Source organism: Eptesicus fuscus, chromosome 9 (assembly GCF_027574615.1).
Source record: "Eptesicus fuscus isolate TK198812 chromosome 9, DD_ASM_mEF_20220401, whole genome shotgun sequence".
NCBI lineage: Eukaryota > Metazoa > Chordata > Mammalia > Chiroptera > Vespertilionidae > Eptesicus > Eptesicus fuscus.
This window is the reverse complement of record NC_072481.1, coordinates 67358232-67381533: the sequence shown is the minus strand read 5'-3', so window position 1 is coordinate 67381533 and position 23302 is coordinate 67358232. Positions and strand designations below refer to the sequence as shown.

Here is a 23302-nt window from a genome sequence, read left to right as displayed (position 1 = left end):
AATCATATGGACTATATACTCTAGGAAGAAACCAGAGAGATCAAAGTCCAAGTCTTTACAAACAAGGAAATGAAAGTTCAGAGATGTTCAAGTGGCTTCTCTAGGGTCAAAGGGTAAAACATGGGCTTATGGAGAGATCCAAGATGGCGGCATAGATAAACATCTGGGCTATTGCCGTCCACAACAATTTCCAAAACTACAACTAAAAGACAGAACATCTATCACCCAGAATCACGGGAAAGCTAGCTGAGCGGAACCTCTACAACTAGACAGAAAGAGATGGGCGCAATCAGGACACAAAAGCTGAAAAACTGAGGTACAGGGGAGCACACGCGCATTACGAGCTGGCGGCGGAGCCCAGCTGGAGGCGGGCGTTGCTTTCTTCAATCCGAAGAGAGACAAGCCCCCAATCTCTCTGAAATCCAGTTTCTGGGGAGAGACTGGGCTGTCTGCCATTGGGTCGGAGTGAGGGTGGCTTACTAGCAGAGCTGCGTGGAGGTAGAATTGTTGGCTGCACCGGGGCGCAAGACGGCGAGGACGCGGTCGGAGGTACGAGGAAGCAGTTGGAGGCGGCTCAATGCCAGTCATTGCTGTTTGCTACCCCCTAGCCTAGTGATGCCCTGAGACTCCACCCCACACAATCTACAAACACACCCAAGCTCCTAGCAGCGGCTTTTGCATATTAATGGCCTTCTCTATTGCAGTTTAAACTAGTAAACTTGCAACCCGGTACAGACAGCTCCAAGGCCTCCATGCTCCAAGCAGGAAGGAGAGGACGGCAGTTCTCGCTGTAGCTCCTGCAGGGTAGCCTCAGACAGTAGCTGAACTGCACCCCATTGGAGATTCAGAAGCCAATGCATCTAATGGTCAGTGTGAGGCACCAGATTTCAACTCCTCACATCCATAAGTGACACACTCGGGAGGCGGACTCAGTGAGCACCAAAGCCCCACTCAAACAAGCCCTGTACCAGCGCAGCAGTGCTTCCATTATAGACACAGCAGGTCCTCACAGCCAATTGGCCTGGAGGTCAATTCCTCCCAGTGTACCAACAGCAATCAAGGCTTTTAACTATACCAAGACTTTCCACTCAGCCCACAAAGGGGTGTACCAAGAGCAACCAACTAGGGTGATTGGGGAAGCTGAGCTACTGGCCCCTATAGGTCACTGATCACACAAAGCCACTCCATCAACACAGGGAGGCAGCCAAAATGCAGAGACACCGAAGTATGCCACGAATAGAAGAGATAGAGGAAAGTAAACTAATGGATGACACAGTGTTCAGAACCACATTTTTAAGGTTACTCAAGAATCTTCTAAAAACCACTGAGAAACTTGAAGAGACCTTCAAGGACCTTAATGAGAATACAAAAAAAATGGAAAAGGACCAGTCAGAAATTATGCATACACTGTCTGAAATAAAGAATATACAGAAACTCAACTGTAGATCACCGTACCTGAAGAGTCAAACCAAAGATTTGAAATATGAGGAAGAAAAAAACACCTAACCAGAGAGGCGGAAAGAAAGAAGAATCCAAAAGTGTGAGTATAGCATAAGGAGCCTCTGGGACGGCTTTAAGCGTACCAACATCCGAATTTTTGGGGTGCCAGAAGAAGAGAGCAAGATACTGAAAACCTATTTGAAGAAATAATGACAGAAAACTTCCCCCACCTGGTGAAAGAAATAGACTTACAAGTTCAGGAAGCGCACAGAACCCCAAACAAGAGGAATCCAAAGAGGACCACACCAAGACACATCATAATTAAAATGCCAAGGGCAAAAGACAAAGAGAGAATCTTACAAGCAGCAAGAGAAAAACAGTTAGTTACCTACAAGGGAGCACCCATACGACTGTCAGCTGATTTCTCAACAGAAACTATGCAGGCCAGATGGGAGTGGCAAGAAATATTCAAAGTGATGAACAGCAAGAACCTACAACCCAGACTACTCTACCCAGCAAAGCTATCATTCAGAATTGAAGGTCATATGAAGAGCTTCACAGACAAGAAAAAGCTAAAGGAGTTCATCACCACCAAACCAGGATTACATGAAATGCTGAAGGATATTCTTTAAGAAGAGGAAGAAGAAAAAAAAGGTAAAGGTAAAAATTATGAACAAAGAGACATCAAATACATACCTACCAATAAGTGAATCTAAAAATCAAGTGAATAAAAAATCTGGAATATCAGGAGCCTGTGGAAAGACGATGAGTGACAGAGGACTTGCTGCCAAGGTAAAGAGTTTGGAAAATACACAGTTCAGGAGTGACAGAAAAGCCACCGAAGAGTCATAAGTGCAGGAAGAGTTGATGATATTAGCTTTTAAAAATGTATAGTCAAATCAATGAATCAGCAGGGAAATGTGGCTATACTCAAGAAGTCAAAGGATCTCCATCTTCAGCTACAAAAAGAAGGGTGTTCAGAATGCCAGGAAACAGGCCCACTGTGCTCACCACTGCTCCGCCTCAACTCTACGTTCAGGGTGACACACTTTTAAGACATATGTTGTGCTCACACTAGAAAGTCATGCTATTTCATACAGTGCATAAATCAAAGTCAAAAGCTCTGCCACAGAGCTAATCTAAGATTAATCTTCTACAACTATAAAAGAAGAATGATGTTTGCAGGAAGCAACAGAACACAGGACTTATTTATTTCTGACTTACCTACTCTAGGAAAGCATGGCCATCTATTACTTATGAGAACCTGGCAAACCAACTCTATGCATTAAAAATACCACCTTAAACAAAAGTCAGAAAAATACAGACATGGAGTCCTGCAGTCTAAGTCTGTTGGAGACATTTATTATATTCTTTAGATTTTTAATGTTAAAAATGAAAAATCTCTCTCTCTCTCTCTCTCTCTCTCTCTCTCTGTCTCTCACACACACACACACACACACACACACACACACACACACACACTTTCCTATATACAAAACTGACAAAGCACAGTAAGATAACATTTTACCAAAATGTATATAGATTTAATTTTCTGTTTAACTTGTTTAAAAACATCAGGATTTTACTCATGCCATCTATAACAATAGTTATATTTTTTTACATACTAAGTATTCATTATTTGTTTGCCCCAAGCTACCAATGTAATAGTAATTATCTTTACCATGTGTTCACAATTCAGAATGTTAATCTTACCCTATGAATGCTGGTCAACTGGAAACTTTGCAATTAGTTTCTATTTGAAAAATTCCTAAAGAGAAATCATAAACATATTGTTATATTTTATGCATCACAGGACTCCAACACAATTTGTCAATTTATATGGTACTAAATTTTCAACATACAAAAAAGTAACTTTTAAAAAAATTGAGGGTTGCCCTTGCCGGTTCGGCCGACAGATTGAAGGGTCGAGGGTTTGATTCTGTAAATCAGTTGCAGGCTCAATCTCTGGCCCTGGTCAGGGCATGTGCGGAGGCAACCAATCGATGTGTCTCTCTCACTTCAATGTTTTTCTCTCTCTCTGTCTCTCTCTAAAAATCAATGGAAACAATCTCTTCAGGTGAGGATTAACAAAAAAATAAAAATAAATTAAAAAGTGAGTGTTGTTAAAGAGATCACCTTCTGACCTCTCATAAAAGGTGTTAACTAACACTCAGGGAAAGAAACAAATCACTATCAGAAATTACAGATTTAATCTCATCACCATGGCAACTTATAGAGTGTAAAATATGAACATTAAATTTTTAGTGAACAATGAGATAAGCATTATATCTAAGGCACCACTCATTTCATAAATAAAAGATAGAAACACCAATTGAAAATATTTACGCTTCTTATAGAAAAAAGGAAAACATGGGGGAAGGAAGAAAGATTTAATATTTGAGATTGTTTTCTCATTCCAGGTTTTTTTGTTTTATTTTTGCTGGACTGCTAATTATACACAATGTGCCATTGTAAAATTCAATGGCAAAACACAGATCTCCTTTGCCTCATCATTTATCACAGGCTTTCTCGATGTTGTTATAGTTTCTCCAAACATAATTCATACATGGGTATGTCATAGTTTACAAAACCATTTCGCTACAGAATATTAGATTTTTTCTTTTTATTATTAATAATGTTGTAAACATTTCTGTACTCTGTTCATATGATTTCTTTTGCATAGACTTTGAAAGTGAGAGTAATGGGTCAAAGAGCATGAATATTTTAAGGCCTCTGATATGTAACATCAAATTATTTCTCAAGAAGCTTATGCTAATTTTCTTTCCTATAAACAATATATCAGTAGAACTCTCACCAGATGTTAGAATCACCATTAAAAAAAGGCAAAAAACAAACCAACCCCAACAACAACAAATAAAAGACACTTCACTAATTCCATGAAAAAATGATCTTATTATTGCTTTATTTTGCATTTCTTTGATTAAGTGGGGTTAAATGCTTGCCAATGTTTTATTAATGAGTTTCATTCTTTTTTCTACTTATTTACCTAAACCAGAAGAATATATTGCTGAGAAGATATAAATGTAGACGTTAAAAAAAGCTTTCTCAGAATGACAATTTGTCATCTCAGAGTGCAACCATTGTTGTCAGGTAAACACACACACACACACACACCACCACCACCACCACCAACAACAACAACAAAATGTACTTCAGTTTCTTTATCCAGGCTAAAGCCAAATCACTCTAATTTTAGGAACCATAGCAGAAGTTATTGGCTTTCTTCCTCCCCAGCAACAAACAAAAGTACAAGTTGGAAGGATGAGCATGCAAAAATACTAAATGGCAATGCTTCTCAGAACAGAATAAATAGTCCATGTTAGGCAGGATAAAAACAAGCCTGAGACTCACAGTAATTCTGCAGACCCAGCTGCCCAGAGACAGCATCTGTGGCTCCTCCAGTTTGCTATGCTAATGAATGTTACAAAACTAGCATTCCCTCCTCCCTCAAAAACGTTTTCTTTCCCCAGCAGCAGGACATAAGACATAGTTCCCCTTAAAAAGTCAATTCCAGAAAGTCATCTCCGAATCTGGAAGACAAGCAAAACACTGAGACTTCCCTTTCTCAAGTAAGAGCTTCTGTACAGAAGGTTCCCCAAAAGAGATTTATAAGGGAATACTCCGCAGTGACTATGGCTTAAGGAACAATAGGGGCAACCAGCCTTCTGATAGAAAACAAAGGCCCCAAGGTTTTTACTGTGAAAATTGAGAAGTCTGAATGCTCTTAGTTCTTGCTTGTCAGTAGAAAGAATGGAGATTAATAAAACAAACTCTTTTGTAGGAAATCGAAGAACTACTGTAAAATTTTGGAATCTGAGAAGGGCTTTCCATTTGGGTGAGTTTGTCTTGTAGTGAAAAGTTAAATAAAATTCTACAATTAATGATTTAGCAAGAAGTCAAGAATCTCCTCATAGTCACTTGATGTCATTTTGCAGGTCATCAAATACGGCAAGAATCACTGCAATATCCTAGTCACTTTGCTTTGTGCAATTCCAAAAGTTTAAGACTTTCAGTGATGTGAAATTAAAGTATCCCATTTCATCAATTTGAAAGGAACATGTCACTTTACCATCTGTCCCACCCTGGGATCACAACCATGAATCACTTCCCTGAGCTACCCTGACCTCCACAAGCTGACTCCACTGCTCTTCCATCTCTGTCCCTAGAACACTTTACTAATAGTTCTCTCACACTGTTTTATAGTCTACCATAAGCTATTGCCTCAAGGTCCTTGAGGACTGGGGCAGGACTCCTGGGACCTACCCCAGTGTCTCTTCCCAGTGCTAGATTGAGGGCCTGGATATCACAGTGGCTTCCATGCACCGATTCATTGAAGGGGTGTTGAAAACAACTGTGGAAACTGAATTAGATTGAACAAAAATAGTATCTACCAGAACCTCTCTCAGGAATTGTTCAGAATGTGGTTGGAAGGAAAGATAAGGAATCTGCTATTTTACTTCCGGTCCGCTGAGATCCTGAGAACGGGCAGAGGGGGAACCAGAGGGCCTCTCTTTGGCTACGCTCTTCCCTGTCACAGAGTGCTTGCCTTCGCCTCTTAACAATGTCATGAACCAGGACTTAAAGAATAACAGTCTGAAGTGACATCAAATCATTAGCCTGCCCAGGGTAACACGTTACTAGCTCACCTAGAGCGACCCCATGTCTAGTCCTATCCTGTCCTGTCCCCACCGTTAAAAAAAATTAGTAAATAATTACTGAGTGAACAAATAACACCAGATCAGGATCAAACCCCATTAGGAACCAGGGTTCTGAAAGATCTGTGAACACACCGGTGCACTCACAGGATGGGTCTGGAAGGGGGCAAACACAGTGGAGGGGACAGAGCCTCACGCATTCCCATCACCCTGGGGCAGAAGCAGATGCTAAGCCTTCACCCTACAGGAAGAAAGGAGAGAAATTCGTAGCTGACAACTTCCCCACCACACGTGACATCTAACAAATCAGAATGGAGAAGTGCTGTCAAACTCAGCATGACTGGCTGCTTCAGAATGATGGCCAGTCGTTTTGGAATCAAAGGTGGGTCACGGAATAAATGCCACAGCATTCCTGGGTGACCTTAAAATCTTACCCAATAACTTCACAGTTCTTCTTTTGTACAAGTTAACAGTATAATGCAACAGGAATAATGCCGGAACCAATGGAATTATCAAGTTATCACCCAAGCAAGGATGGTGTGCATCCTGCCCTGCTCACCTTCCCCCAAGGCCGGGGGTTCTAGGACGGCAAGGACATTTCTTGTTTCCCCAGAGCCTGCCACATAGCAGGTGCTCTATATGTATGTAATTCCCTAACCCTGGGAGCTAGGATCAAACGGACAGCTCTGCAAGTCCTTGGGTAGTTTCAGTCCTATAAAACCAATAACTTCTCACAGTGACCACTGTAAAGATTGCTACATCTGGCATAACATACTCTTAACCCAATGACAAAAATCAAATTGCTATGTGCTGCAGATCAGCCTACTGTTTACACTGAGCTCATCTCTGACCACAAAATACAAAGGTTTAACGTTCACCATTAAATGACCACTAAACACAAAAGATGTTTCAAATGGACACTGCTGTCCACTCACCACCAAAACATGTAATTGCTCCATACCTCGTGCTTCTTCCGCATTTAGGGCGTGTAGATAGTTCTACGACACTTCCATTAAACTGCAACACAAAGGGCTGGTTAGATGCCTTCCTGCCTCTCATTTGGAGCTCTTCGAAGAGCTCCGTGTATAGGACAGAACATAAGACACAGGAGATGCTCAATGATTAGTTGTTGATGGAAAAAGGTGGCAGGAGGTGGAAAGGGGAAGGCTTTCAATTTACTGTGTACTTAGTGAGGTAGGTATTATGATCTCAACTCTGAAGGTGAGAAAGCGGAGGACTGGAATTTGCTCAAGCTCACAAAACAAACCCAGAATTCACACCAGCTCTAAGAGCCATCTGCTACAACCGCCTCCCCAAGGAGCTATGTAAAATGGAGTTTTATATAGACTATGACATCCCTCTTTTTTAAAAATCTGCCATCTACCTTTTAGAGAAACTACAAGGCACAATCTAAAAAAACCATCAGGTCTATATAGTTTTTCCTAGCTCATTACTCAGTATTCCATTTAGTGGAACAGGATCAACAAGTGCTCCCTCCATCCTGCCTGCCTCTATTCGTAATTAAGATCAACATGATAGATATCCAGAGCGAGGGTGCATCCTGCCCGCACAACCTCTTACAGAGAAACAATTACCCACCAATTGAATGACAGGAGGAATAGCTGTACTTACGTTTAATCTGTACTTAAATAATGTTTTACCTGGCTTTTCTTCCTGCCTTCCTATTAAAATGTGGTTCAAAAAAATTAATACCACATCACCGAAATATGACCTTCTTTCTTAATGACTTAATAAAGGAGTACTACATGACCTCGATTTGTTGTTACTTTCAATATGTTACTTTGTTAGGCCTAGTTCTTGTCCTCAAATTATTATGAATATTTGAGAGACCTGGAAGGGAATGTAGCAGAAGAGTTGAGATCAAATTCTGACTTTGTCATTTACCATCTGCTTGACCTTAGATTAGTAGCAGTAAGTATCAATAAGTATCGATTTTCTCATCTGTAAAATAGATATTAATGAAGTTGTTTCAATAATTAAATGAGCTAACTATAAATCAAATGCTTAGCAGAGCAGCAGGTACAAAATAAGTGCTCAAAATGTTAAGTTATTAACAGAGTAGAAGCTATATCTAAAATTAATTTTTAAAGGTGGGCTTTAAAGTATTACCCCCTTAAGAGAAACTAGATTGGATGTTATGGGGTTTGGTTCTCTATCTAAATTAGTACTTTCCATGCCAAATTTTGCAATATGTCACATGACTCCAGTTACTACTCCAGTATCATTAATTATAAATGCAAATTACCTCAATTATTTAATATATGGCCCATAGGGAAGACAAAGTATTATGAAGCCAAAATAATATACACTGAGGCCCCCCTTTTAAAAAATTAACCTGTGCAAATAACCTCCAGTTTTTGATGCAATGCCTATCTCCCCAATCGAGATCCAGGCTGCAGACAAGACAGATAGAGCCAATGTCAACCAAGCAAAGGTCATGTTTTAAGTCTATAAACCTGTATGTTTAAATATATAAATCTATATATGAAACTATAATCATAGCTGCATAATGAGAATGTACATGATGATGCCACAGAATTGCACACTTTTATGATTAAAATGATAAATTTTATGTTACATATATTTTTACCACCAAAAATATCTATAATCATGTAAACAAGAAAACTGTGTTCTAACTGCTTTAAAATGAACATAATAAATTACACAAATTAAATATATAGTAAGCCCCATTATACTAAAAAACATGCCAACACACCAAAATATAATTTTCCTGTGTCAAATTTGCTTTGTTTAGAATTTATAGGTTATTATAATAAAAACTAAATATTTAATTAACAATTTTGTTTGTTACCTTGAATTAGAAGGATTTGAATGGGAGAGATATGATCCTACTAATTTTTCCCAAAAGGGCATAGATCTTTTTTTTTTTTTTTACACTAGAAGAAATAGCCATATATGAAGTTAACACATTTAAAAATCTTCTAGTGACTATCTAGGTAAACACATGAGATCTTTCCCCCCAAAAAAATAACCATGGAAGCACCCACCTGTTTATAAAAGTCACAAATAAATTTAGATGGATTTGGAAAATATTTGATCCTCTTATTAATCTTTCTTATTAAGAGGTCAATCTATTAAGTCGGTCAACCCCCACAAGGTTTTCTACTCTCTGCATCTAATGGACAGTATAATGTTGGACAAGTCATTTCACCTCACTTGACCTGACTTTCCTCACTTGTGATATTAGAGAGCCAGATGATGGATTGATCCTCTGCTTCCTGCATTCCACTAGTCTATGAGTTGATTGATTGCAGCTGGAGCGAGGGAACACCTAATCTGAAAAGACTCCTCTGGAGTGGTGAGAATTGCACAGGGCTTTAGAGGGAAAAAGTGACAGCCCAGGAAAAGCATTAACTCCAAGAAGAATGGTGTTGGTTTTCTTAGAAAGAGCACTGAATAGTCTTCAGTTGGCAACTAAGAAATCGGTCTTGCTAAAAAGAAAGTAAAAGTGGGTCATAGCAAGAAAAGAAGGTCATCAGGTCAAGCATATAATTAATGAAAGCACTGATTTTAATTGAAGGTAAAATGGTAACTGGGCCTGGCCCAGTGTGCTCAGTGGTTGAGTGTTGACCCATGAACTAGAAGGTCAGAGTTCAATTCCCGGTCAGGGCACATGCCCAGGTTGTGGGCTTGATCCCCAGAAGGGGGCGTGCAGGAGGCCGCCGATCAATGATTCTCTCTCATCATTGATGTTTCTATCTCTCTCTCTCCCCCCTTTCCCTTTCTCTCTCTGAAATCAATAAAAGCATACTTAAAAAAAAAAAAAGGTAACTGGGAACCATGGAAGGATCCTAATACAAACCCACCCACTGAGAAATGGGGTTCACCACATTTAGTTCTTGGCCAGTAGATGCATATGCTCTTCTGGGGTGACATCCTCTATGGTTAAAGATCACCCACCACCTCTGTGTAGATGATTCCCAAACTATATGGTGAGCCGAGCTCCCTAAGCCTAAGCATCCGAATCATCTCCCCAAGATCTTCCTGGCTATCTACTGAGGTGTGCGGAGGCAGCTCAAATGTAGCATGTCCCAAACTGAATCCGCCATTTCTGCTCACATCCACACCAAACCTGCAACATCAAGACTGAGAGCCCAATGATGCTGAAAAGAGAGAGCAGTATCAAGAGCTGAGGCACCCAACCAGAAAGCCTTCTTATCCTCTAATCCCTCCAATCGGTCAGGTCTGTCTTTTCTTCAACTAGCCCCTTCTTCTGCATCCCTGATACCACTGCCTTGGGAGGAGCCTGGCCCAGCTTTGAGGAGGACAACTGAAACACCCTCCTCTCTTGCCCTTCTTAGTCCTGTTTCCAAATGGCAGCCAGAGAGCTCTTTCTAAAACATAGCACCTCCCCATTTGCTCTTTGTTATTATAAAGACAAAATAATGTCTCATGGGGGCGTGGGAGAGGCCGGGCAATGGAACTTGATGGAAACGCGTGCTATCCAGCTTCTCTTGTTTTATTGGGTCTTGCTATTTCCTGTCCAGGAATGCTAGTTTGACCCCAAAGGGCTGGGCAGGCTGAATAACATATTCCATGATCACTGTGACCATCACTCACTTGAGAGCAGCTGGGACAGAAAGAAAGGATGCTTCACCACGTGACTCAAGGGGGCACACACCGACCCTCCCACGTTTGTATGGCTACCGCTAACCTCGGCAGCTCTCGCTGCCTATGCCTTGGTTTCTGATAGTTCCAGCCACAAGGGAAGCGGTTTTTCAAGCCTCTTGCTCTGTTTCTATCCACATGTTACCAGTGTCTATGTTCCCAGATACTGGCCTTTTTACAGAAGTTTTCTTCTACTTCCTGGTCAGCAGCAGTCTATTCTGGGAATACGGAGCGACTGCTCTTCCTGCTGGCGCGTTACCCTGGAAATGTTCTGTGCTGCTTTAGGCTAGTACAAACTGCCCGATTTCACTTTACTTATGTCTTTTGTCCCCCCTGAACCTAGGGGCCTCCTTGTTGATTGAGTGAAGCCTCAGTTTCTCCACCATCACCCCCGACCCCCATGTACGAGTGAGAGAAAGAGACTGGTTTTCCACGGCGGCAGTGTGAACAAGGTGCCCTGCAGGAGTCCCAGGCCTGCCTCCACCACCGTCTGCACGGGCCTGGGCAAATCACTGGCCCGATCCGGGCCTCCTGTCCTCCGCGTTACAATACGGACAGTCACACTGGCCCCAAGAGTTGATATTAGTGGTAAAAAAATAAATATTGTACAAGTACTTTGGAATCATTCAAGTGGCACATTAAACGTAAAGGGGAACTCACAAAGAAAGCCAATTCTTTTGCTGGTAAAATAATTTTAAAAGAGGACGGCCTTTGGAACATTATCTTAAATTGAAACAAAATAACCCATGAAGTGAGCTCTATTTACCCCCACTTTAGCTCCTAGGAAACAAAAACAGCAAGTGTTACAAGGTCACCGGCACCTCCTAACATTTAAATCTCACTGCAAAGTCAAAAGAAACTTTGCAAAGAGCTCCCTGGCCCAAACACAGAACTACAGGCTAAGAAAAAAATGATTCTCCAAATCAACCTGGCAATAATGGACTGATAATGGACCATTTACATTCCATCAACTGGGTATTTAAAAAGAAACAAACAGAACAAAAACACCTAAGACCTCTGGCTCACAGTGCCAACGAAGTGAAGCCTGATAAAGCCCAACCCACAGAAGATCTTTTAAAACATTCCAGGCAGCCAGCACTGCTATCTCTTCAGGATCCTATTTTTCCCTGGAAGAGCGGGTGGGGAGTGAAGCACTGGGCAAGAATGCCATAAGAGAAAGTCAGTTTTGAAAGAACGGGTTCTTATGTCATCTATTATTTCAGGTAAAAAGTCCACTTTCACCTTGGTGTTAAATCAGTGCTGCAAATTTGCAACTTGGTTAATGGCTGCTGGCCAAACGCATTGGTTTCCATTTGCTCCTCTGCTGGAGCAGAACAAAGTCTGGTTTACATTTAGGATAAACACAGTGAGAGGTCTTTTTTCTGACATGATTTTCTCTCCCATGAACTGGGTGTCGTATAGTGTGACCCTATTCTGACATGAGTTAGTGTCCGACTCCACAGGTTGAAGGGTTCAGTTCCACAAGACTGTCCTCACTTCAGACACCAGTCACAAGTCCCCGTACTCAGACTACCCACCCTTCTGTACGACTTGATGACAAATTCAGGGGTTCCCACAACCCCCTCCTTAAGTTTAATAATTCACTAGAGAATAGCACGGCTCACAGAACTCAGGACAACACTCTACCTAGCATTACTGTTTCATTGTAACGCATACAACTCAGGACAGGCCAAATGGAAGAGATGCATGCACAGGGCAACATATTTTGGGGAGGGGAAGGGGCGGAGCTTCCAGGCTCTCTCCAAGTACTACACTCTTCCCACACCTCAATCTGTTCACCAACCTAGAAGCTACCCAACCCTATTATTTAGGGGTGTTTATGGAAGTTTAATTACATAGGCATGATAGATTAAATTGCTGGCCACTGGTTATTGAAAATCTCCAGCCCCTCTCCTCTTTTCAGAGGTCAGGGGTAGACTGAAAGTTCTAATCCTCTAGCCACTTGATTGGCTCCTCTGGAGACCAGCCGCCATTCTGCAGCTATCTAGAGGCCCACCAAGAGTCACCTGATTAGCATAAACTCAGGTATGGTTGAAGGAGGCTCCTTATGAGTAACAAAAGATGCTCCTATCAGCACATTCCAAGGGTTTTAGGAGCTCTATGCCAGGAACCAGGGGCAAAGGCCAAGTATATATTTCTTATTATACCACTCATAGCATGTCACTACATAAGAACAGTCTCACACAAGGCTAATTCTTATGTGAAGTAGTTACAATCTGAAACAGTGCCAAGCAGTCCACTTAGAACAGAGGTGGGGGACGTCCGACCCTCCGGCCATATAAGGCCCGAGAAATCATTTGGTCTGGTCCTGCCAAGGCATTAAGGGTGAGTTAATCAAATGTTTGACCAGATATAGCAGGCTAATTTATTTTTTTATAATGGTGTGTCAATAGTAGGCTAATTTTTAAGTTGATAATTTTGTATGGCCCATGAATGATGTTATAAATATCCAAATGGCCCTTAGCAGAAAAAAGTTTCCCCATCCCTGATTCAAAAGATCAAGCTCACCATCAAGGCTAAAAAACAGGGCAGCCATTTAAGCCATTGCCATCCTAAGTCAATGACTTACAGAAGTTACTTTCTAAGAGATGTCTTCCCTGACCACTCCAACCGGGCCCTTCACAACATTGTCTTTCAGTTCCCCCTCCCTTGTTTTCATAGCTCTTATCACACACCTTCATATGACTGTTTGGTTAAAGGTTTATTTTTCTCCCACTAAACTATAAGCTCTATAAGGTCTATTCTACATGTATCATACTCCCCATTGTATAGCCAGGGCTTAGCAGGCAGAAGCTGCTATTAAATATTTAAAAAAACAAGTGTTGGAGAGTTTGTTAAGAAAAAGGAATCCTCATTCACTGCTGGTGGGAAGGTACACTGGAACAGCCACTATGAAAAACAGTATGGAGGGCTCCTCAAAAAATTAAAAGTAGAGTTACCATATGACCCAGCAACCCCTCTTCTGGGTATCTACCTGAAAATTTTGAAAACACTTAATTGTAAAGATGTATGTATTCCTATGTTCACTGCAGCATTACTCACAGTGGTCAAGACATGGAAACATCTATCCTTTGATAGATGACTGAATAAAGAATATGTGGTACATATATGCAATGGAATACTACTCAGCCACAAGAAGAGAGAAATACTGCCATTTGCAACAATATGAATGGACCTTAAGAACATCATACTAAGTGAAATAAGTCAGACAGAAAAAGTTAAAACCATATGACTTCACTTTATATGGGCGATATAAAACGGAAAACAACAGATGAACCAACAAGAGAAACTAATAAAAACTCAGACACAGACAACTGTATGGTGGTTACTGAAGGGAAGGGGTTGAGCAGTACTAAAGGGTCAAGGGGGTCAAATATATGGTGACAGAAGATGATTTGACTTTGGGTGGTAGGCACACAATGCAATATACAGATCATGTATCATAGAAATGTATACTTGAAACCTATATAATCTTATTAAACCAATGTCACCCCAATAAACTTAATTTAAAAACGTATTAGGAAGCAAAGAGGGAGAAATGGGGGATACCTGTAATACTGCCAACAATAAATTAAAAAATATATATTAAGTGAACAGACAAAAGAATAAAAATTGGACCCCCTTGTCTGGAGCAAGCACCACAACACCTTCCAGTACAGCTACATCATCTTGTCTTCAATGCACCAAATTCTACATGACATGGAAAGGCCCCCGAATCCTTTAGCAAGTAAAGACTTTATCTGAGCCCTATCAGCAGAGAAGGGGAATTTAGCTCAGCATTATGAATGCCTAGAGGCAGCTCAGGGCATACTGAAGTGATAGAGGAAGGTCAGGCTTCTAAAAGAACCCACAAATAACTGGTAAGAATCAGGTAGAATGCCCACATTCCAGAGAAGGTGACAGGTAGGATTTCTGCACATTGGGCTTCAGACTCACCAGGACCCTGCAGCTTCACTTGGTGTTAGCAAAAGAGAGACACCAGGTTCTTCCTGGGAATTTTAGAGTTTTGATTGCTTCCCAAGAGACAGAAGTCACATTCCCCTCTGGAAGCTTAACACATGACTTCTAAATCAGGGTGGGGCTTTGTCTGGCTCGGCGACAAATTCAGCTACACGACACGCATGATCTCTAGTCAAACTTAAGTTTCTCCTTTGTGCACATCACATAAATCTACAGTTATTTCTCAGCAACTCAACTTGAAAGGCAGAAAGATCGTGCCAAGACAGCTAATGCGTGTGTGTGTTTTTCTGTATCTATTTTTTCCTTACCCATCACAAGAAATAATATTTTTCTATTTATATTTGACAACACCATCTGTTTTTACTGCAGAAAGTTTTATCTATTCAAGGAAGGCAACAACTTAGTCATGTTAGTTGAACAGAGTTAGAAATGAAGAGAACTCCAGGTACCACCAATGTGTATCATGGCCAGAGATGTAGTTCCCAAGAGCAAGTGTAAGAGGAATGTCTTATCTTGCATCCACTCTGACACTAGGTGTATTCAACAATCACGGCCTAGCTTCTGCTCAATGCAAGGCATTGCCCAAGATGCTATAGGGCAGTGGTTGGCAAACTCATTAGTCAACAGAGCCAAATAGCAACAGTACAACGATTGAAATTTCTTTTTGAGAGCCAAATTTTTAAAACTAAAACTTCTTCTAACACCACTTCTTCAAAATAGACTCGCCCAGGCCGTGATATTTTGTGGAAGAGCCACACTCAAGGAGCCAAAGAGCCGCATGTGGCTCACAAGCTGCAGTTTGCCGACCACGGCTACAGGGGATAGAAAGGTATCAAACTCAGACAGGACCCTCAAAAGGAGCAATGCTTTGGTGGTTTAAAGCATGAATATAAGAAAGATCAAACAAACGGATTACACAGTTGTGTCTTAAGGAAATACATGCCAAAGGCATAAAATAGTTACAGCTTAGAATTTACGAGTTGGGCCAAGAAAGATGTATAGAATTTATATAGGTGGGAGGTGAAGGGATAAGGGGTTAATAAGGCACATAATATTTTAATGTAGAGGAATGGAGAAACAAATAAAGAAGGTAGGAGGAAGCCAAGATTAATTTAAGAAGTTAATGATGAGACATATATTCGGAGTGGTATTTTTGATACAGAAATAATGAAGATAAGATCAGGAAGTCAAGTAGGGTAAAATATTAAAGAAAGTTTGGAATGTTAGGCTATGAACTTTTCAATAGATAACCCACAACTTAGCATATAAGAGGCATCTGAGAAATGATTGTTTTGGAGTAAAAATATCACTTTTGGAATTAATAGATGAATATTCTAATGAGAGCAGAAAAGAATTTAGATTTGATCAAACAAGCAGTAGGGAATCACTGATGGTACCTGAGCAGGGGTACCATGGAAAAAAATATATTTAAGGGTATATTATTGTATATTAGGGAAATTAATTTGAAAGTGTCGGGGAGGGGGTTAGAGAATAATAGCAGGAAGCCTAATTCTACATTAGGGCATATATCAGATCACCTTGTAAAATAAAACATAAATGAAATTCACAATTAAAGTAGAAATTTTCAAGTAGAAAAATAGTTATGCTTAAAATGTTGAACTATTAGACTATCCAGTAAAATGATGTAGCTGGACGAAACAGATTTTGAGAGAGCAGATTCTCCCAGAAAGTCTTTATTGATGTTTTTGAAAGAGAAATGGATTTCATTAGGTGTTTTTGTTTGGTTGGTTGGTTGTTTTGGTTTGGTTTATACAGGATGGTACCTGAAGACTTGGGTAAAATTAGATGCTTTGAGGTAGAAATATGACGTTTAGAATTAAGAGCCAAATATTTCATGCACTGCCATATCACACAAAAACAGTTTTTAAAACACAAACACAAAAGGGTGCCAGATACTCTAGTGGCCATGTGAAACACACCATTAGCAAGTCATCATCTTAAGAATATACTGGGCCCTTCCTCTGGAAAAATCATTAGGCACTGTCAAAGCTTTGTTTAGAATCAAGTTACAATTACTCTAAATATGGGCCAGCATTTCATCTGTCTCATCACTGGTGCCTATTCAAACAGTTCTGTAGATTACTTCACTACAAGGTAACTTAAGTTCAGTGCCAAAGAGTTTTAGTGGTTGTTTTTTTTTTTTTTAAGAGTTTTCTTTAAGCAACTGATTACAAATTTAGGCATCAGAAATCTTATTTCTATAAAAATTACTATATGAACTATATCTAAATCAAACCAAATTCTCTCACCCATTATAAAATAATATTCTTCTCTCATAAATAAATAATTTTATTTAAATATTTCCCAGCAACAGGCTTGTGAGAACAAACCAGGAAGTGAAACCAAATATGATTCTGCTGTGAAAGCCGAGTAAAATGAAAGAACGCATTTGGAATCAGCTGAGGCACTATTAAAATTTCATTTAAAAATACATTCCCTTTAAAAACGTCAATTTAATGAAAGCAGTGATATGAGGAATTTCAAAAGCATACGTCTTCATTTTGTTGCTTGGGAATGTCCCCAATCGTCTGTGCAATAGCTTTTCATATCCAGGCTGGTTCATCTGAAATGCGAGCACTCCCCCAGCCTGCCTGGGTGAATGGAGAACGGGGGGTAAGCTATCATTTTCATGCTAGCAAATTTACTCTTCAACAAAGCAATCGGAATCTTTAGTGATTTGCTTTGGAGAAATGTACCTTTTGCTTCGACAGTAAAAAGCAAATTTCTCTTAGTTGTTTTGCTGGGATTACCATCACTCCCTTCATTCTACGGTAAATTGAAAACTCCCCGAAAACAGAAACCAATTTTTCTGTCTGATTAATTTGTTTTTTAATGGAGTAGGAAGACTCAGTGACCAGGGATAGGAAGAGTTATACAAAGCATCAAATGATTATTTTTATTGTCCAAGGATAGTTTATCAACCAAGACTTGTCACAATTAATATTTCCCTCCTAAGATGGATACTGTGCAGAACTGTTAGCATAGGCAGCTAGATATTAATAAAGGAAGAGAGCAAAGGGAATTGGACATTGTTGAATCTAATGGGCTGGGAGCTGAATCAGACAATAAGCTTGCTTCACCAGGAAGTTACAGCTTCACATACTCTCTAGGGCATCCTCCACCCTCAGGACCTATTCCTCCCCCCCCATACCCCGCCCCCCACAAGGGGGCAGGAAGGATTGTTACTGGTCATTACCAGGGGAGGAATAAAAACAGCAAAAGAAACTCCTCTGCTGGGAGCTAGCCTAGTAGAAGTCAAGATGGTTCAGGTAGAGGTGCTTCTATGATGAGGCATGTGCAACAGGAACTAAGATGGTGACCAGGAAGGGGAGGTACCTAGCCTGGGATTGGATAAGGGACACAGAACCCCAGAAGATCTTGGAATAGATTGGTTAGGGGTTGGGCCCCTCAGAAGCCCAGGAAAGATTGGGAAGTTGACTAGTTGTTTTGAAAGGGTGCCTGATCCTTCCCAAGCCTGAGGTAATATAATCCAAGTTTAACAAAGCTCCATTATCTCTGGTGCCCATAACACTCCCTCCCCCATTCGTTCACACTTTCTCTCTTCATAGCAGCCATGCCACCCTAACAGCCACCTGGGGTCCAGCAGCCTCACCGACTCCAAGCCTGGGCTCGTGCACAGTGCAAGCCAGAGAGTGCAGCTGGGGAGAGACTATGCTTGCCAGATGGTGACAGACATGGACTGGAACCAATGGCACAGAATTTCTGGTCCCCGGCCTTTGTACAGGGCTTAATGAAAACAAGGTTGGACTTTTTTCACAGTGGGATGGATGAAGATAAGACATTGGGAACCTGGGGGCAGCCTTCTGTTTCCACCCGAATAAATCTTACCACCTCATCCTCCCAAATGGATCCTTGAAAATGCTTTTCTCCTGACACTGCAAAGGCCCCATTTCCACCAGCAGCAGAATCATAAATTCCTGCATTCCACTACCATATCCTTTACTCCGAGTGGGCTGCCTGTGAGAGAGGGGCTAGAAGACACCCGTGCAAAATTAAAATAAATTCTCACTTAAGGATTATTATTCTTCATTTTTATTCTTAATTATAAGCAGAATTTGAGTAAGTTTAATATTGTATACCATACAATATTTTAATAATTTCTTAGCAATCTAATAAATATCGCAGACCCTGAACTATCTAAGACTTCAGCAAATGATTAGGTACCCCCATCAAACACTGCGCAAACACAATGCAAATGTGAATATCAGTGCTATTCTGCAGACAAAGCAGACACACTGCTGCTCCACATGAGAATGAAATTTAAAAGGAAAAAAGAAACTATGGATAAATATCGGCAGTGACAGACAAATCCATTGGCACACACATGCGTGTATACACATTTTGTGTATGTGCACACATAACGGTATAAAAATTAGGTGGAAAATGAATTCAACAAACATTTGCGAGTCTTCTCTGTGTAAGAACTGTGTTATTCCTAAGAAACAGAGGCAATTCTATTGCCATTGTCCAAAAAAGTTGACTGTGCCTAGGAGGTCTAATTCCTGAGTTTGTCTTTGGACACATTAAAGAAGTCAGTATTGAGACAGGCTAGACCCCTAATCAGTCTACTTCTTTCCGGCTGCTTCATTTTCTTCCTGTTACTCTCTCACTCCCTGAACCAAATGCTATACGCTCACTATAGCGCCTGATACTGGTATGTGCATTTGATTCTCCTGACAGAAGAGCTTTTACTGAACACTGGTTATGGCATGGGCTGAATAGGACAGAAAGAATAATAATCAATAAATGAGATTTTTTTTTTTGTATTTTACCTTATATCTACCCTTAAAACACTCATAAAAGATGGGAAATATACACAAAATTAATAAGGAACAGGAAAATATATAATTGAAGATTATATGGCATAGTTGAGGTAACAAGATACAGCTGCATAATGCTTTAAAGTTTATGGAGCATTTCCCCCCCCCCCCCCCCCCCCCCCCATAACTCATTTAAACCATGCACTTGACTTTATGACAAGGATACCAGCTTAGAGGGGGAAAAATAAGCTGCCTAAGTCACATGTCTAGCAATCAAGAGCTTGCTCTCATAACTGACACCAAACGTTGCATTCTTCCCACCACCCAGAGCTGCTCTCACAAAGGTCCACAGCTATCGTTCAGGGAATGAGGAAAGCAACGTGGGTGGTGCGCACCTTGAGCCTTTGGGGATGTGTAAGAACTGGATCAGAAAGAAGAACTCCAGTTGAGGATGGGCAAGAGCAGAGAGGTCTTGAGTGAGGAAGAGCCATGAGGCAGCAGGTCCTGCTGAGGAGAGAATCTTTATAACCAGAGAAAGATGACTTCACAAATAAGTGAGGACATTCAGATCTCAGATTTCAGAATGAAGTGCATGACTTGATTTGACTCACAAAAGGAAACAATGATTGATTCTAAAACAGAATGAAAGCAATGTTTTGGGAAAATTAACCTGGTAGGGCATGAGAGATTCACTGGGGCAGCAGAAGGGAGTGGGACAGAATGAAGGCAACGGAACCAGGTAAGACCCAACAGTAGTAATTTAGCAAGAAAGTAGTGAGGACCCGCAGTGAGGGGAGTGTCAGTGAAAATGGCCAGGAATGAAGGAAGATGAGGAGTACTAACAGGTGAAGGGGACCAAAGTTTGGCCACCCTGAAGCTGCCTTTTTGAGATATTAACGTTGTTTATTAAGAAACAAGACTCGGAAAGAACCTTTGACATCCTCCCCCCTTTCCTACTCAAAAGACTCAGATAGACAAAAACCTGCTTCAGGAAGATCTTAGAATGTTAGCTTTAGCCTCATTTAAATTAAGTATGGTAAATAAGAGGGCTTCTGGGTATTGTTAGTTAGATACCCCATGTGTTCCATTGTTTCTGAGTCTCCTAGCATGAATTTGCCTGCCATGTATGTTAACTACCTGTAAATCACTCATTCTCAATTCTGAAATCTAATACCCCATTCCCACGCCCTTCTCCTTTGTCCAAAAATGTCATATATATCCAATGTTGCCTCACTGTTTTGGGAATTTTCATGCTTATGTGAATTCCCCATGCACATGTCTTAAAAATTAATTTTGTCCAGTTAAAACTTTTCTGCTCATTTGATTATTAACCCAACTAGAAAACCTTCTAAGGTGGCAGGAGAAGAATTAATATTTAGTCCCCACACAAGGAAAATATGAAATGTATTGGCCAATGGGAGAGACGGAGAGAGGAGAGAGGAACTAAGTTGGGCTGGTAAAAGGCTCTATCATAAAGTACTAGTTAATATTCCAATATTCACTGGCAGACCAATGATCAATCTGGTGAATTCTGCTCTTTCACTTTGAATCAAGGATGACTTACTAACATAATTAAGATTCCATACCCTTATTAGGGATTGGGCATAAATAAGTTTTGACTGAATATTACTCTCGAGAGTAAACCCAGTGGGAAAGCTGAAGATGGGATGAAAAGATCATTTAGGTTCAGACCATAAAGACACATGGGTACTATACTATAGAATCAATGAAGGTTTTCATGCCAGGGAGTGACATGAGTTGGTCAGTGTGAAATTTTAAATTTAGAAATTTAGAATTTGCCCCTTTGGTAGCAGCATGGAGGATTCATTAGAACGTGGAAATGTTTGATGTAGGTAGAAAACCAGATCAATAGTCCAAGGGATAAAACAAGAAAGAAGGCTTGAACTAAGAAGTGAATGGGTGTGAGAAGAAGAGGGAATAAAAGCAAATACTTTTAAGCACTTTGAATTACTACACTTTTAAGAAAATTTAAGCAGGTACTCTGCTAAGTAGCTTATGGGCATAGATTCTAGAGTTACTCAGGCATTAATCAGAAGGTTGAAGAATGTGCCTAGAAGGTATAGATGTTAACAAGAAGGAGAGCCAGGACTCAAGGACAAGTGACCCCCCTATTTTGGCCACAGGGTAATGGTGAAGACTGGTCAGTGGAGGAGGGTGATGAGCGTGGTTTTTTAAATGCGGAGTTTGCAGTACCTTTGGGCCATTTAGGTGGTGAGATCTAGTAGGCAGCTGGAAATACAAACTGGAGCCCTGGGGAGAGGAGAACATGTGAATGAGATTTTTGCTGCCGACCTTCACCAATGCTGCATTTAAAGGCTTGGTAATTTGGGGGAAAACAAGTTATTTAAAATGAAGAACTAAATGTAGCATGAGTCTATCTCCTATGTAAAGGAATTCACGTAACCCCTTCATTTTCCAAAATTTCGTTTTAAAGATGAGACAAGTTATTTATTTTTAAAAACGGCAATCAAGTTGCCTAAGGTAAAAAGTCTTATGTTATATAACACATACACACACCACTTTTTTGAGTGGCTTCTACCTGTCGCCCAACTGGAGGTGAACAGCACTGGAAGCAAAGATGTATTTCAATAACTTCCAGCCTCCTGTGGTAGGTGTTCATTGCCTTCCTGATCATGAACGGCCAATTCTCTAACCAATATGTGGGGCATATTTTTAAAATTTTACTTCAGTGTAAAAAAGCTGCTCCCTCTCCCACACTACTTCAACTTTCATTTATGCTCTAAACTTAGCAACTGTAGAAATAGTGGATATATTTAGTTTAACAGAGTTAATAGATACACAAAGGAATTTCAGATGTGGTATGTTTTGCAGTTTTATAAATATCAATCTTTCCTTTGCTAGCTTTGATGAAGTTGGAAAATGTACCCTCGGGGAATCTAACAGGAAGAATACTTCCTGTTTTGATTTTCTCTATGGAATTTATCTCCACTTAATGTACTATGTAATGATTATGTCTACATTCTGTGTCTCCCCATTAGGCAGTAAGCTTGAAGAACACAGGGCTTTTATCTGTAGGGTTCACTGATGTATCCCCAGCACTCAGCTTAGAGAGTAGGGGCTCAATAAATAACTGAGAGTGAATAAATCAGAGTCCTGTGATTATTATACCTCAAGAAATTATCATGTGTTTTTCCTTAGCAATCATGACTCAGTCTCCATGCTCCAACTTAGTCCTGAACCATGATTTCTATTTATATACCCAAAAGAAATTCTTTCAGGACCTGTGTTGTGGTGGGACCCTGCAGGGCCCTGAAGGTTATCAATACAAAGATATTAACATGGGAAAAACTGCAGCCAAGTGTCAAAACCTCCCAGGTTCTCCAGGTGATTCATCTGCCTATCTCTGTCCTATGAGGAGGAGTTATGATTTCTCACCTACCCATCCTACTCTGACTTCTGGTTTCATGATCTCACTTCCTATTTCAGCATTTGTTTCAGCCTAGGCTTCCTTTCAGTATTCTGACCCAGGTTACTTGAGTGTACAATCTGTTCTTTTCATTGTTGACACTTTGACTTGTGTGTATGTGTGCGTGTGTGCACGTGTGTGTGTATGTGTGTGTGTGTGTGTGTGTGTGTGTGTGTGTGTGGTTAAACCTAGAGAATGGTCCCAGCCGGAATTTCTAGACAGATTTCACAAAACTTTAGAATTACAAGACAGATATTATGGACTACTTTTCCCCTCAAATTTCTTAATGTCCTTTGCTCTCCCCA

General features: G+C 40.5%; 1 protein-coding gene across 2 annotated transcripts in view; it reads right to left on the bottom strand.

Moving 5' to 3' along the window:
* Positions 1-23302, bottom strand: part of LRRC8B (leucine rich repeat containing 8 VRAC subunit B) — an 82452-nt gene that overhangs the window by 36473 nt on the left and 22677 nt on the right. The window contains exons 2-3 of one of the 2 annotated variants that reach the window (XM_054721311.1): positions 21764-21820; positions 3154-3208 (exon numbers count right to left, since the gene is read on the bottom strand). The gene's annotated coding sequence lies outside the window, so the exon portion shown is untranslated. Of the gene's footprint in view, positions 1-3153; positions 3209-21763; positions 21821-23302 lie in introns of those variants that run through there. The other variant, XM_054721310.1, reaches the window with a different exon arrangement.